General features: G+C 50.4%; 1 long non-coding RNA gene across 1 annotated transcript; it reads right to left on the minus strand.

The window, feature by feature from the left end:
• Positions 1-2,851: 2,851 nt before the first annotated feature.
• On the minus strand, positions 2,852-6,226 carry LOC141541537 (uncharacterized). Its single transcript, XR_012481834.1, has 2 exons — positions 5,931-6,226; positions 2,852-5,328 (listed from the first exon to the last, which is right to left on the minus strand). It is a non-coding gene; the product is annotated as an uncharacterized LOC141541537 (long non-coding RNA).
• Between the last annotated feature and the right edge of the window lie 6,276 nt (positions 6,227-12,502).

A 12,502-nucleotide genomic window follows, 5' to 3' on the forward strand; every position in this document is an offset into this window, starting at 1 on the left:
CCCTCCTTTTTCTGGCCCTCTGTCCTCCATTTTGGCCTACTCTCCATTGCCATCCCTTTCTTCTTTCATCTCCATTTCCATCCCTCCTTGCTGATGTTGTCTTCTGTTGGGGAGTACCTGGGGTCTGAAATGTTAGGTTAAGGCCAGAGCCTCCCCAACCATTTACGTCACCTCACCAAGAAGGGCAAAGAATTGAAAGCTGAGGCAGGGTGAGCAGTGCTGTGTTAGGGCCTCCCCGGGGGAGTCTTGTGCTGGGGGAGCTTCAGTCGCATCCAAGTCTCAACCAATGGAGGGGACTTGGGATAAAATGTCAGAGATGATCACAGCAGAAAAGACCCTTAGCAATCATCTCCTCCATGCATTCATAGCCTGGGGGCCACACACACACACATACACACACACACACCCCCCCCAATCAGATATCTATCTATCTGCCATAAATATACACATATAGCAATCTATAAGCAATTGGATTTCAACCTAGTGGAATTCATTTACAATTCTTTCCATTTAATTTTATATATTTCAAAACAGAATTCTCCCAAGGGGCCGCAGGTTTCATCAGTCTGCCAACAAAGGGGCCCAGGACCCCAAAAATATTAAAATGAGATAAGATATAATCCAATTCCTCTTTCCAACCCTCTGCTTTCATTTCACAGATAGACCCCCCTTCTCCAAAAAACCCCAAACCTTTTTATGAGTTAAATAACAATATCAGAGATATAATGGACACTTTAAAGTTGGCAAAAACCCTTTCCAAACATTTCATCTGAACTCTAGGATGAGCTTGTGAGGTGATGGGATGGTCCTTTGCATGAGCTTGGCAATAGGTTCCTCCCACGTGATCCAATCCACATACATCCCCCTTAGAAGTCAGAAAAAAGTAAATGATGGCCTAAGGTGACTTTGGCTGGCTCCTTTATTTAGGGCAGCTAGCAAAGACCTGGAATTGGGGTTCAAATCGATCCTCAGCTACTGGTCAGGTATAGGGCAAGTCATTTAACGCTCATTTTCCTCATCTGTAAAATAAGCTGGACAAAGAAATGGCAAAGTAGTTGCCAGGCAAACCCCCGAATGGGATCACAGAGAGTCGGACATGGCTGAAAAATGACTCAGCAACAAAGGATGACATGTCCTTGAACTTGGAGAAGAATCCCCTCCCCCTCTGTACTGGACAAGGAGTCATCCTGGTGATGACCTTCGAAATGTGCCTGGCCCATGTGCTAAACTGAGGATCAGTGAATGGATGGCTCAGCTATCTGTAGAACTGGGTTGTCCATAGATCAAGGTCAGCGAATTTCAGCAAATTTCCCAGTACCCACCAGTGATGGAGATTAGAAGGCCGGCTGGAAAAGCCAGAGCCTTTGTGAGCAGCAGTCTTCCAGTAACGGGGAAGTGGCTAGTAATTGAAGACAGGCTTGGCTGCATTAACTAAGGATGGGTCATTTGGAAACGGTGCCAGTGCAGCCTTCAAATGGCCCCTTCCAGGAGATTACAACACAGAGAGGAAATTAGACTAAAGAGGACAGCCGAGCAGCCCCAAAACTGGATTTTGGAGGAAAAGAAAAAAGGACGAAACTTGGGTGTGGTAGAAAGCTGGACTAAAAATATTCAAACTAAATACTTCTGTGTTTAAATGAGGCAGGGAAAAAAATACCATGTTATATAATGAAAGTAAATTTGGACCGGGCCGTGTTTGGAGCACATTTCTAGTTTTATTAGAGATATTTGGTTTGACCTTAGATCCCAGAGTCCTGCCCAGCAGGGAAGGAGAAGTTTATTCGTCGTTCTCTCTCACTGTACTAAAACAACAACAGCATTTACTAGGGATTTCTTTTTAGCCCTCCCATTTATGGAACCCTTTTTTGAAGTTTGCAGAACTGTATATGTATATAGAGGTATAAAAATTATATGTATAATGGTATATATAGTAAATGTTTATTATGACTACATACTATTATAAATATATATACATACATGTAATAATATATTCTAAGTATATTTTAATAACATTATATATACACACATGTATATAATAAATATATATACACATATGTAATAATATATTCTAAGTATATTTTAATAACATTATATATATATACTCACATGTATATATGTATAATATCTTATTTGAGTCTCAAAACAATGCTATAAAGTCAGTACAGAGATAACATTCTATTTTGCGGACTCCCTTTTCCAACTACTAAGCATCAGAAGTAGGATTTGAATTTGGGTCTGCCTGTGAAAGAGAGCCAGCCTCCAAGCCGGGACGTCCCCACACTCTCCTAGAGGGGACTGGCTTGTCACCTGAACACCCCAGTTTTCTACAGTCAGCTTTTTTTTAGGATGAGAGGAAGCAGATCCCCAAATAAGACACTGTGTCTATAGGCTTGTGTTTGAGATGAAGGCCCCTGAGCCTTCTCTTCTTATATGAGACCTAAGAATTGTTTCACAAAAGGGGAGCTCTCTTGGGGGCATCTGGAGTTGGAAGGGACTTGGTCTTCCTTCCTCATTATACAGAAGCAGGATAGTGTGGCCCATGATCATAGAACCGACCTCAGGTCCATCTCCTCAGACTGGAGCAGTCCCATTCTGCTGGTCTCTTTAGATGCAAGTCCCATGGAACCTGGCAGGCTTTCTTCCTGGACCCTGATCCACACTGTTCCTCTGTGCACCCACGTGGGCTCGGGAAGCCAGGAGTTGGCTGTTGCTGCTCTTATGTATACAGTGCTGATTGACATGAGCATATTTTGCATAATTTATTGAATTGGGGCTGGCATGCAGATGAGCTTTGGTGGGTTCCAGCCTCTCATTTTTAGATTGGAAAATAATGGTCAAGAATTTGGTTTAAAAAAAAAAAAAAAACATCTTTTAGCGTAATAAAATATCATCGGCCACATCCTAAGCAATTAGTTTAATGGAAATATTTTGTTTAAGTTTAGGTCAGAGAGCCCTGTTCAATGTGGGAGACATTATTCCCCTTGCTTTCCTTCTGGTACATTTAGAGTAGTTTCTGGGTTAGAAGAGCTTGGGCTCATCCACACCTAGCACGTGTGGATTGGGTAAGGGCAAACTGATTCATTGCTACCTTACCCAGAATCCTTTGAGCACTCCGCCTCACATAGACTTCTGGGTCTCTTATTGCCTAAGGGTCATATACATTCTATCTACCTAGTGTATACATGTTGCCCCCTGTTACAACGTATGCTCCTTGAAATGAAGAGAGCTTCATCTTTGTAAGGGACAGAGTAGGTGCTTCCTAAATGCTTTCTGACTGTGCGGATGACACTTTGTAAATTATAAAACTATGAGTAATTATTGACATAAGTGATGGGTAGGAGCTTGGAAAGTGTTTGCTTATAGGACCCATGTTCGAGATCATAAGATCTTAGCATTACAAGGGTCCTGTAACCCAATCCCTTCGTTTGACAAATAAATAAACTGAGGCCCAGAGAAGGAGCTGACATGGCCAAAGTCACTGAGGTAGCAAGTAGCAGACTCAAGATTTCCACCTCATTCATTTATTAAGTGCTTTGGGGGATGCAGAGTCCAAGATTCCCTCTCCTCCTCAAGCTTCTACCCTGTTAGGCAGAGGAGGAGGAGGGACACATCCTTAGGGAACAGCTAAGTCAATTCAGATATATTTTAAAGAGGTTTTTTTGAGGGAGTGGGGATATTGGGGCTACTTGAGTCATCATTGACAAGCTCTCCAAAGTTTATTTAGCCCATTAAGTACCTGAACTCTGGCTCCTTACTAACAGCACCCTAGAATCCAGCCCCCCAGGTAACTTCCTATTGGGCAGTAACAACAGTTCCCATTTCTATAATTCATTGAGCTGGACAAAGCTTTTTTTTTTTTTTTTTTCCTTCGGGCAGTTCTGTGAGATGAGAAGTCCAAGCGTTGTTATCTCTATTTTATAGATAGGGGAACGGAGGATCAGATTATTCATTGACTGTGCCCAGGGCCAATTTTGGGGTCAGGATTTTATTCTAGGTTAGCAAAGTCCTGGCCACCACACTCTGATTTCAATTGGGACAGTTCCTCCCAGTCTCTTTCCCCTTCTTGTTTTGGGCTTGCGGGTAAAAGCCAGGCAAGGAGGGGTTCCCCCTCACTCCATCATCTTCAGGGGGCTGAGTCCGGGTCATGGGGAGGGGCCAGAGGAGGAGGTGAGGAGTATCAGGCAGCGGAGCAGAAGTTGGGAGTCTGGAACTTCCCAGGCTGGAGAGGAGGCTCACGTGTTGGAAGAGCCATCACGCAGAAGGCTGATCAGACATGGTCTGCTTGATCCCCGATTTTAGCTCGACTTTAGGGGAAAACTTTCTAATGTGATGTGTTGGGCTTGAGGGCTCAGGTTCAGATTCTGGCTCTTGTGACTTATTGTGTGATCCTGGACAAGTCACTTAAGGCTGGAGGGCAAGGCAAGTCAAGAAGCTTTTACCACGTACCAGACATTGTGCTAAGTGTGGGATTTCTTAACCTTTGAACTGACTTAACTGCTGGTGACCTCAGTTCCTCATCTGCAAAATGAGTGGGTTGGCCTAGAAGGCCTCTGAGGTCACTTCCAGACCTAAACTGCCATCTGTGGACTTTTTATGAGCCACAGTTCCCTCATCTGTAAAATGGGTTGGCTGGACTATGTGTCTGAGTCAGTCTGAGTCATGAGGGATACAAAAAAGAGGTTCACAGTCAAGGAGCTCAGAGTCAAATGGGGAGGGGGGAGATACTAAGCAAAGAGACATAGGGAAACAAGCTGTGCCTTCATTGCCCTTTCCTTAATCCCACACCCCCGGGTTACCTCTTGTTCTGATTTCCCTTTGCACTTTCCTTTGTCCTGACAGTTCTACCTTGCACCACATTTATTGTAGTCCTCGCCTACTGGTTTCTCGAGGTCAGAGTCCTCCTCATTGGAGCTGCCTGTTTTGTTTCAGCCTCGTATCTTCAGGACAGAGCTTTGCACATGCTCTTTACGTGCTCGTGGAACCACTTGTGTTGACTTAGCCGGGTCTTCCCTCTGTAAGATCTCAGTGACCTCTCCTTCCCCTTCCCTTTCAGAACTGGGTCAGGGAAACAGCAACACTGTGGGACCCACAGGTTAGAAAGAAACTTTATAGCTAGAAAGGGCCTTTGAGATCATGTGGTTCCTTCCCGTGATTTGACAGATGGGAAATGATGACTCCTTCCTCTGATGCAGGCAACACAAGTTACATCTCGGCTAGGATTTCTCTTTCCTTTCACCCCTGGGTTGCCCCTTTCTTTCTATGCTTCCCCTTCATGCCTGCAGACCCCCCTTCTTCCACACTTCTGGGGGTGGGTAGTTGGAGGTGAGTCTGTGAGAAAAAAAGAGGAAGGAAATCTAGTGACAAGGGTGTGGGGGAGGGGAGGGAAGGAGAGGATGGGGAGAGGAGAAAGAGAAGGAAGAAAGGAGATGGAAGGTAAAGAAAGGAGAAGAGGAGGAGAACATGTGTGACTGCTCTTAGGGATGCAAGGGAGGAAGGTGAACTTCGGAGTGAGTTATTTAAAAGTCTTCTCTTTAATGGAGGGCATCGAGGTGGCTGTTATTACTCAGGGCCGCATGGGCTTGGCTCATGGTGCTCCAGTTGAGGAAGTCCTCCTTAGCTAGTTGGGTACCTTCATTGATTTAGAGCCTAAAGGGACATTCCACGTCATTTCCTCCAGCTCCCTCCTTTGACAGAGGAAGAAACGGGGCCCAAAGACAATAAATGATTTTCCTGGGACTCCAGCTCAGGCCTTTCTTCCCATGGGCCCAGCCATCTCCCCAACCAAAATGGGGGCTTTAAAAAGCAGATTTGCTCCAAGAGGGAAAACGGTTGCAAATCACTCAGGCCCCCTTTCGATCTCTACTTGTACAGTGAGTCTGGGGCAGCGAATGGGTGGTGGGCCTTCCCCTGGGGGAAGATTACTAGATTACTTCTTGCCCGCGGTGGCACCGGCTCCTGGCCGAGGCTTTGTTCTTTCTGGTGATCCCCTAAGACCGGGAGTTGCAGAAGAATCCGGGCCTGCCTCAGTGGGGGAGTTTTCACAAACTGTGTGTTAGACACGTGCTCGGCGGGAGCTAAACCCCGGGTTTCTAGTCACCACGAGAAAATCTGCAGGGAAGACGTTAGAACATTGTTTGTCTGGGATGATAAGGAATTCTCTCGGAATAAAACTTAAGAGTGAGAGCGTGCTAGCTGGGGTATGAGTGGGACCTTTTTTCCAGGGATGCATGGCCTGAGAGAGGGCCCGGCAGTCCCCAGCGCACCCCAGGGGCCTTGCTCCGTCCGCATTAGAGAGGGGGCCTTCCCTTCCTGGCCTGAGAGAGGGGCCGGCAGTCCCCAGCGCACCCCAGGGGCCTTGCTCCGTCCGCATTAGAGAGGGGGCCTTCCCTTCCTGGCCTGAGAGAGGGGCCGGCAGTCCCCAGCGCACCCCAGGGGCCTTGCTCCGTCCGCATTAGAGAGAGGGCCTTCCCTTCCTGGCCTGAGAGAGGGCCCGGCAGTCCCCCCAGCACCCCAGGGGCCTTGCTCCGTCCGCATTAGAGAGGGGGCCTTCCCTTCCTGGCCTGAGAGAGGGCCCGGCAGTCCCCCCAGCACCCCAGGGGCCTTGCTCCGTCCGCATTAGAGGGAGGGCCTCCCTTCCTGGCCCCGGCCTGAGAGAGGGCCGGCAGTCCCCCCAGCACCCCAGGGGCCTTGCTCTGTCCGCATTAGAGGGAGGGCCTCCCTTCCTGGCCCCGGCCTGAGAGAGGGCCGGCAGTCCCCCCAGCACCCCAGGGGCCTTGCTCTGTCCGCATTAGAGAGGGGGCCTTCCCTTCCTGGCCCCGGCAGTCCCCAGCGCACCCCAGGGGCCTTGCTCCGTCCCCATTAGAGAGGGGGCCTTCCCTTCCTGGCCTGAGAGAGGGGCCGGTAGTCCCCCCAGCACCCCAGGGGCCTTGCTCCGTCCGCATTAGAGAGGGGGCCTTCCCTTCCTGGCCCCGGCCGGAATGACTGAGGCCTGAATAACACGGACTAGTTCTGGTGACTCTCCTTCTGACGTTTGTCAGCGCAGTTCTGGGTTCCTCGGACCCCTTCCAGAATGAGGGCGGGCGCTCACTTTGTGCTTCTCCTATTTTCTGGCAAACAGGTGATTTCCGGGGACTTGGGGTCAGCTCTGGGGTGGGAAGGTCAGAGCCCCGGCCCCACCGGCCCGGGCCGGACGATCTGTCACCTTGAGGTGCCGGGCGGGAATGAAAGGGGCCCCACAGGTGGCCGCCCTCGCGCCCCCACCCTGGTCCTTGTGTCGGAGAGAGCCCCTCCGGTCCGGGACAGACAGCAGCCAGAGGCCCGGAGGAGAGCTCACTGCCCCCGCCCGAGGGAAACACCGGGCGGCGGAGCCGGACCGAGCGTCGGCGGCCGCTCCAGCTGCCCAGAGGCATCACGGGGGCGGCCGGGCCTGCTGACGCGCCCAGACCCCCGAGTCGCCCCGACGTGTGTTCGCCGGCAGAAGTCCGCCCTCCCCTCCCCCCGCGGGCCACCAATCCGCGGTCAGCTCCCAAGCAGGGCACGCTGGGTGAGCCCGCCGCCGGCCTGCTGGCCAGAGCGCCCAGTGTTATTCCGCAGTAATCCCAGGGCTTTGTTTATGTAACACATGTTTATAATTTGCTTGAAAATGTGCAGCGATTTCCAGGAAGCGGAGGGGGGAGGGGGGAGCCGGGCCAAGTTTGGATCTTTGGCGCCCTCTCACGTTTGGCCGGCGCACTGCGGCCCCGGCGCAGTCTGGACGCCGGCTCCTGCCAGGGGGGGCTTTCGGAGCTCGGATGGGTTTTCTCCCCCTCCCCCTCGCACAGTGGGGCTTCCTTTACGAAGAAGTCACTCGATGGAAGCTCAGGTGTGGCGCGCCTAAGCAAAGCAGCCTCACACTCCTGAAACTCCTTTTCTGCTTTAGAGGAGGGAAAATCGGGCAAATTTCTGCTGCCCCCCCGCCCCCCACTTTTATTAATGGTTCATATTCTTTTTTATTTGCTTTTTAACCCACGCCGTTGGGGTCGGGTGACTCGCCCAGGGTCACACGGCCGGGACTTCCGGCTCCCTCCCCCGCCCCCAGCTGCCCCCGCGGTTTCCGCCAAAATCGGGCTTTCCCCTTCGAGGCGCGCTGGACGCCCGGGTTATTTGGGCCGCCTTTGAAGAACACTCACTCTCATGAGCAGCCTGCGCTGCTTCCCTCGAAAGGCCCGTTGGGAGTTAGGGTCACCACAGAAAGACTCGGAACGAGCATAACTGGGGGGGGGGGCGCCCGGCTGACCTATTTGGAGGTGTCCGGGGGACGGAGGGTGCCCCCCAAGGTGCATGACCTCACAGCCCTATCTCACGTGGGAAGGGGGGGGGGTATGACAGAACCCGCTCCCGCGGCTGCCAGGGGACTAAAGCGTGAATAGTGGGAAGCCGCTCTCCGTATCTAGTCTCCCATCGGCTGTGAGCGCCGCCAAGTTCTTCACTCTCAGCCTCAGTTGCTGCTTTTGTAAAATGGAGATGTGTGTGTGTGTGGAGAGAGACAGAGACACAGACACAGACACAGAGAGACAAAGAGACAGAGAGACAAAGAAAGAGACACAGAGAGACAGAGAAAGAGACACAGTGAGACAGAGAAAGAGACAGAGACAAAGAGACAGACAAAGACAGAGACAGAGAAAGAGACACAGACACAGAGAGACAAAGAGACAGAGAGACAAAGAAAGAGACACAGAGAGACAGAGAAAGAGACACAGTGAGACAGAGAAAGAGACAGAGACAAAGAGACAGACAAAGACAGAGACAGAGAAAGAGACACAGACACAGAGAGACACAGAGAGACAAAGAAAGAGACACAGACACAGAGAGACAGAGAAAGAGACAGAGAGAGACAAAGAAAGAGACACAAAGAGACACAGAGAGACAAAGACAGAGAAAGAGAGAGACACAGAGAAACAGATACAGAGAGACAAAGAGAAACAGAGAGACAGAGAAAGAGATAGAGAGACAAAGAGAGAAAGAGACAGAGAGACAGAGAAAGAGACAGAGAGACAAAGAGACAGACAGAGAAAGACACAGAGAGACAGAGACAAAGAGACAGAGAGACAGAGAAAGAGACAGAGAGACAAAGAGAGAAAGAGACAGAGAGACAGAGAAAGAGACAGAGAGACAAAGAGACAGACAGAGAAAGACACAGAGAGACAGAGACAAAGAGACAGAGAGACAGAGAAAAACACACAGAGACAGAGAAAGACACAGAGAGACAAAGAAAGAGAGACAGAGAAAGACACAGAGACAGACACAGAGACAGAGAGAGACAAAGAAAGAGACACAGAGACAGAGAAAGACACACAGAGAGAACAGAGAGACAGAGAGACAAAGAGAGAAAGAGACACAGAGACAGAGACAAAGTAAGAGACAGACAGAGAAAGAGACAGAGAAGGAGAGAGACATACAGAGAGACAAAGAGACAGACAGACAGACACACACACACACACACACACACACACACACACACACACACACACAGAAAGAGGTAAACAGAGAGGAGGGAGGTGCAGTGGACAAAGTATCAGGCCTTGCGTCAGGAAGAATACCCTCCCTGAGTTCAGACGTGGCCTCAGCCACTTCCCAGCTGTGTGACTCCAGCCAAGTCACTTCACCTCGTTCGCCTCCGTTTCCTCCTCTTTAAAATGAGCAGAAGGACATGGCAAGTGGCTCCATTTTTTGCACAAATGGGGTCACAAAGAGTTGGACGGAGCTGAACAACAAACGAGCTGTGGCAGATTCTGAAAAGCAGGTGGGGGCGCTGCGCACCAGGGGAGGAGCTGCACTTGTATGGGTGGTAGGCATTGGTAGTGTAGTGTGGGAAGGACGGGGAAGAACCAGGAAGAAGTCCCCAGAATGAGACAAGAGCTCGCTGGAATCTTGTCCTTTCCGGTTGGTTCTTAAGAGTCCGGAGGGGACCGGGCACAAGAGGGTCCCAGGGCATTTACGGCCTTGGAAACAAAGCTGAGGCCTAAGGGATGGCTGGAGTAACGAAGGCAGAGGGGCAGACTCAGTCACCTCAGCACCTTGCGCACTGTGGGCCCCAGTGTAGGATGGGTGCAATAGTCGCTGCTTAATTAATTTACTTTTTTTTCCTTCCTAGAAGCCCATGAATTCTGACAGTTGCCATTTACCTGCCAAAAACTCCCACACACCTGAGTGGGGAATCTGGGAGCTCACCTGTGTCTGCCCCGTGACACCCTGGAATTGGGGGGCTCTGACTCCTGGTTGGGCTCGGGCCGGGCTGCCTCCCTGATGCACCAGCAGAGTGAGAACCCACGCCCTCCTCGAAATGAACAAATCCTGCGCTTGTCCCATGATCCCCTGTCCATTTCTGCGCAAGCAGCCAGGCCGCTATTATTTAAGCCTCACCACTTAGGGGCTCCCCCTTCCCCAGGGATGTCTTCTCTTTCACCAGGGACCCTGGACGGCAGCAGAGCAAGCCTAGAGCAGGGCTCCAGATGCCCCGGGCCTTTGGGAAGGAGACTGGCCGATGTGATCACTGACGGGCTGCCCTGGCTCAGTTATCACAGTGCTGATGCTGTCCGTTCTCAAGGTACAGTACTGTGATAACTGAAGGATGGCAGCCATCTTGCCACCGGTCACTAGGAGCGCAGACAGAGAAGAGTACGGAAAGGTGAGCTGGGAAGAGGGACCCGGAGCCAGCAACCGGCCGGCTTGTTCTGGCCTCTCCCACTGGGTAAGTCTCTCTGCTTCGGGCCAAACCCCTTCCTATTCATCCCTCCAGCTGCTCCCTCAGGATTCCTGAGACCCTAATCTGACCACGCCATCTCTGACTCCTAACAAAAGCCCCCAGGAGCTCCTTATTACCTCTTGGAGAAAATACAAAAATCTTCAAGCTGGCACTTACAGCCCTCCGAAATTTAGCTCCCATCTCCTTTTCTTCTCCCTCCCCTGCCCCATTTTAAACCCAGTGTTGTCATAAGTATCAAATGAGAAAATATTTATAAAGCAATTAGTACATGCAACATCTGGCATATGGTCGGTGCTTAATAAGTGCTTGTTCCCCTTAAATTTTTTTCATTCAACAAAAATCTACCCTTTCTTCATGGGGAGAAGGGGAGAAGGCTCATGAGCCTAAGCACATTGGGGCTATCAGATCATGGGGGAAGAAGGCCATCAAAGGATGCTCTTCTCTAGTCTGAATTTAGCTGTGCTCGTTATTGTGGCAGCCAAGGCCCCTTCCAGCTCCTGCTGCTCCGGCCTGAGAGTGGGACCTGCCAGTGCTTTCCCTTTCTGAAGAGGCTGCAGAGGAGAGGAAGTGCCCCCTTGGAGGGCCAGCTAATCCTGGGGGGGCAGGGAGCAGGGATTGGTGATGAGGGCTTACCTTTCACCTTGGAGAAGCTCCCAAAGCAAAAGCAATCCACCTCCCCTCCGTTGTTCCCTTCTGGTGTTTCAGAGATCGTGTGTGTGTGTGTGTGTGTGTGTGTGTGTGTGTGTGTGACAGTGTGTGTGAGTGGGTGTGAAAGAGTGTGTGTGGGTTTGTGAGTTTTGGGGATGTTTATACTGAGAGCACATGTGATTGTGTCCATGTGGTGCATGAGAGCATATGTGCGTCTGTTATGTGTGTGTCAGTGTGGGAGGAGTATGGGCTTGGTGAATATTTGTGAGCATGTGTATGTGTGAGTGCATATGAGTGTGTGTGAGTTGTGTGGCTTGTGTGTAGTGTGTAAGGAGCATGTTTTGTGTGTGGGTGTGAGTGTGTGAGTGTGTGTATGACTGTGAAAGTGCCTTCGTGATTGTGTATTTGTGTGTATGGGTGTAAATCATTTTGAGATCTTAAATGTCCACTATTATTATCAGGGGTTAAACCCTGTTGAAGATGCAGCTTGGCCCTGCACCTAAAGGCCAGTCCAGCTTAAGGAGGTCCTGAGTTCAAGTCCTGACTCAGACACATCCAAGTTGTGGCTAATTTATAGCTCAGCTATTGGTCAAGGGAGTTCCTGCACCGGGAGTTCCCTCTCTGCTGAAAACAGAGACCCTTTGCCTATTTTCCTGAAAGCCCAGACCTCTGGTGAATCAGAAACCCGGTCCTCCCATACATGACACTGAGAACTGACGCTGATGCAGCATTGGATGGGTTGCAAAACTGTGGATAGATTACAGCTTTTGTCCTTCACTGTAACCTTGCAAGCCAGATATTACAGATAATTTCTTTTTTTCTTCTTTGTTTTTCTTCTTTCCTCCTATCCCTCCTTCCTCTTTCTTTTCTTCTTTTTCTTTCTTCCATTCTTCCTTCCTTCCCTTCTTTTTTCCATTCTTCCATTTCCTTCCTTCCTTCCTTCCTTCCCTCCCTCTCTTCCTGCCTTCCCTCTCTTCCTTCCTTCCTCCCTCCCTTGCTCCCTCCCTCCCTCCCTTCCTCTCTCCCTCCCTCCCTCCCTCCCTCTCTTCCTCCCTTCCTCTCTTCCTTCCTTTCTTCCTCCCTCCCTCCCTCCCTTCCTCCCTCCCTCCC

This window comes from Sminthopsis crassicaudata, chromosome 4 (genome assembly GCF_048593235.1).
Source record: "Sminthopsis crassicaudata isolate SCR6 chromosome 4, ASM4859323v1, whole genome shotgun sequence".
In the NCBI taxonomy this organism is placed as follows: Eukaryota; Metazoa; Chordata; class Mammalia; order Dasyuromorphia; family Dasyuridae; genus Sminthopsis; species Sminthopsis crassicaudata.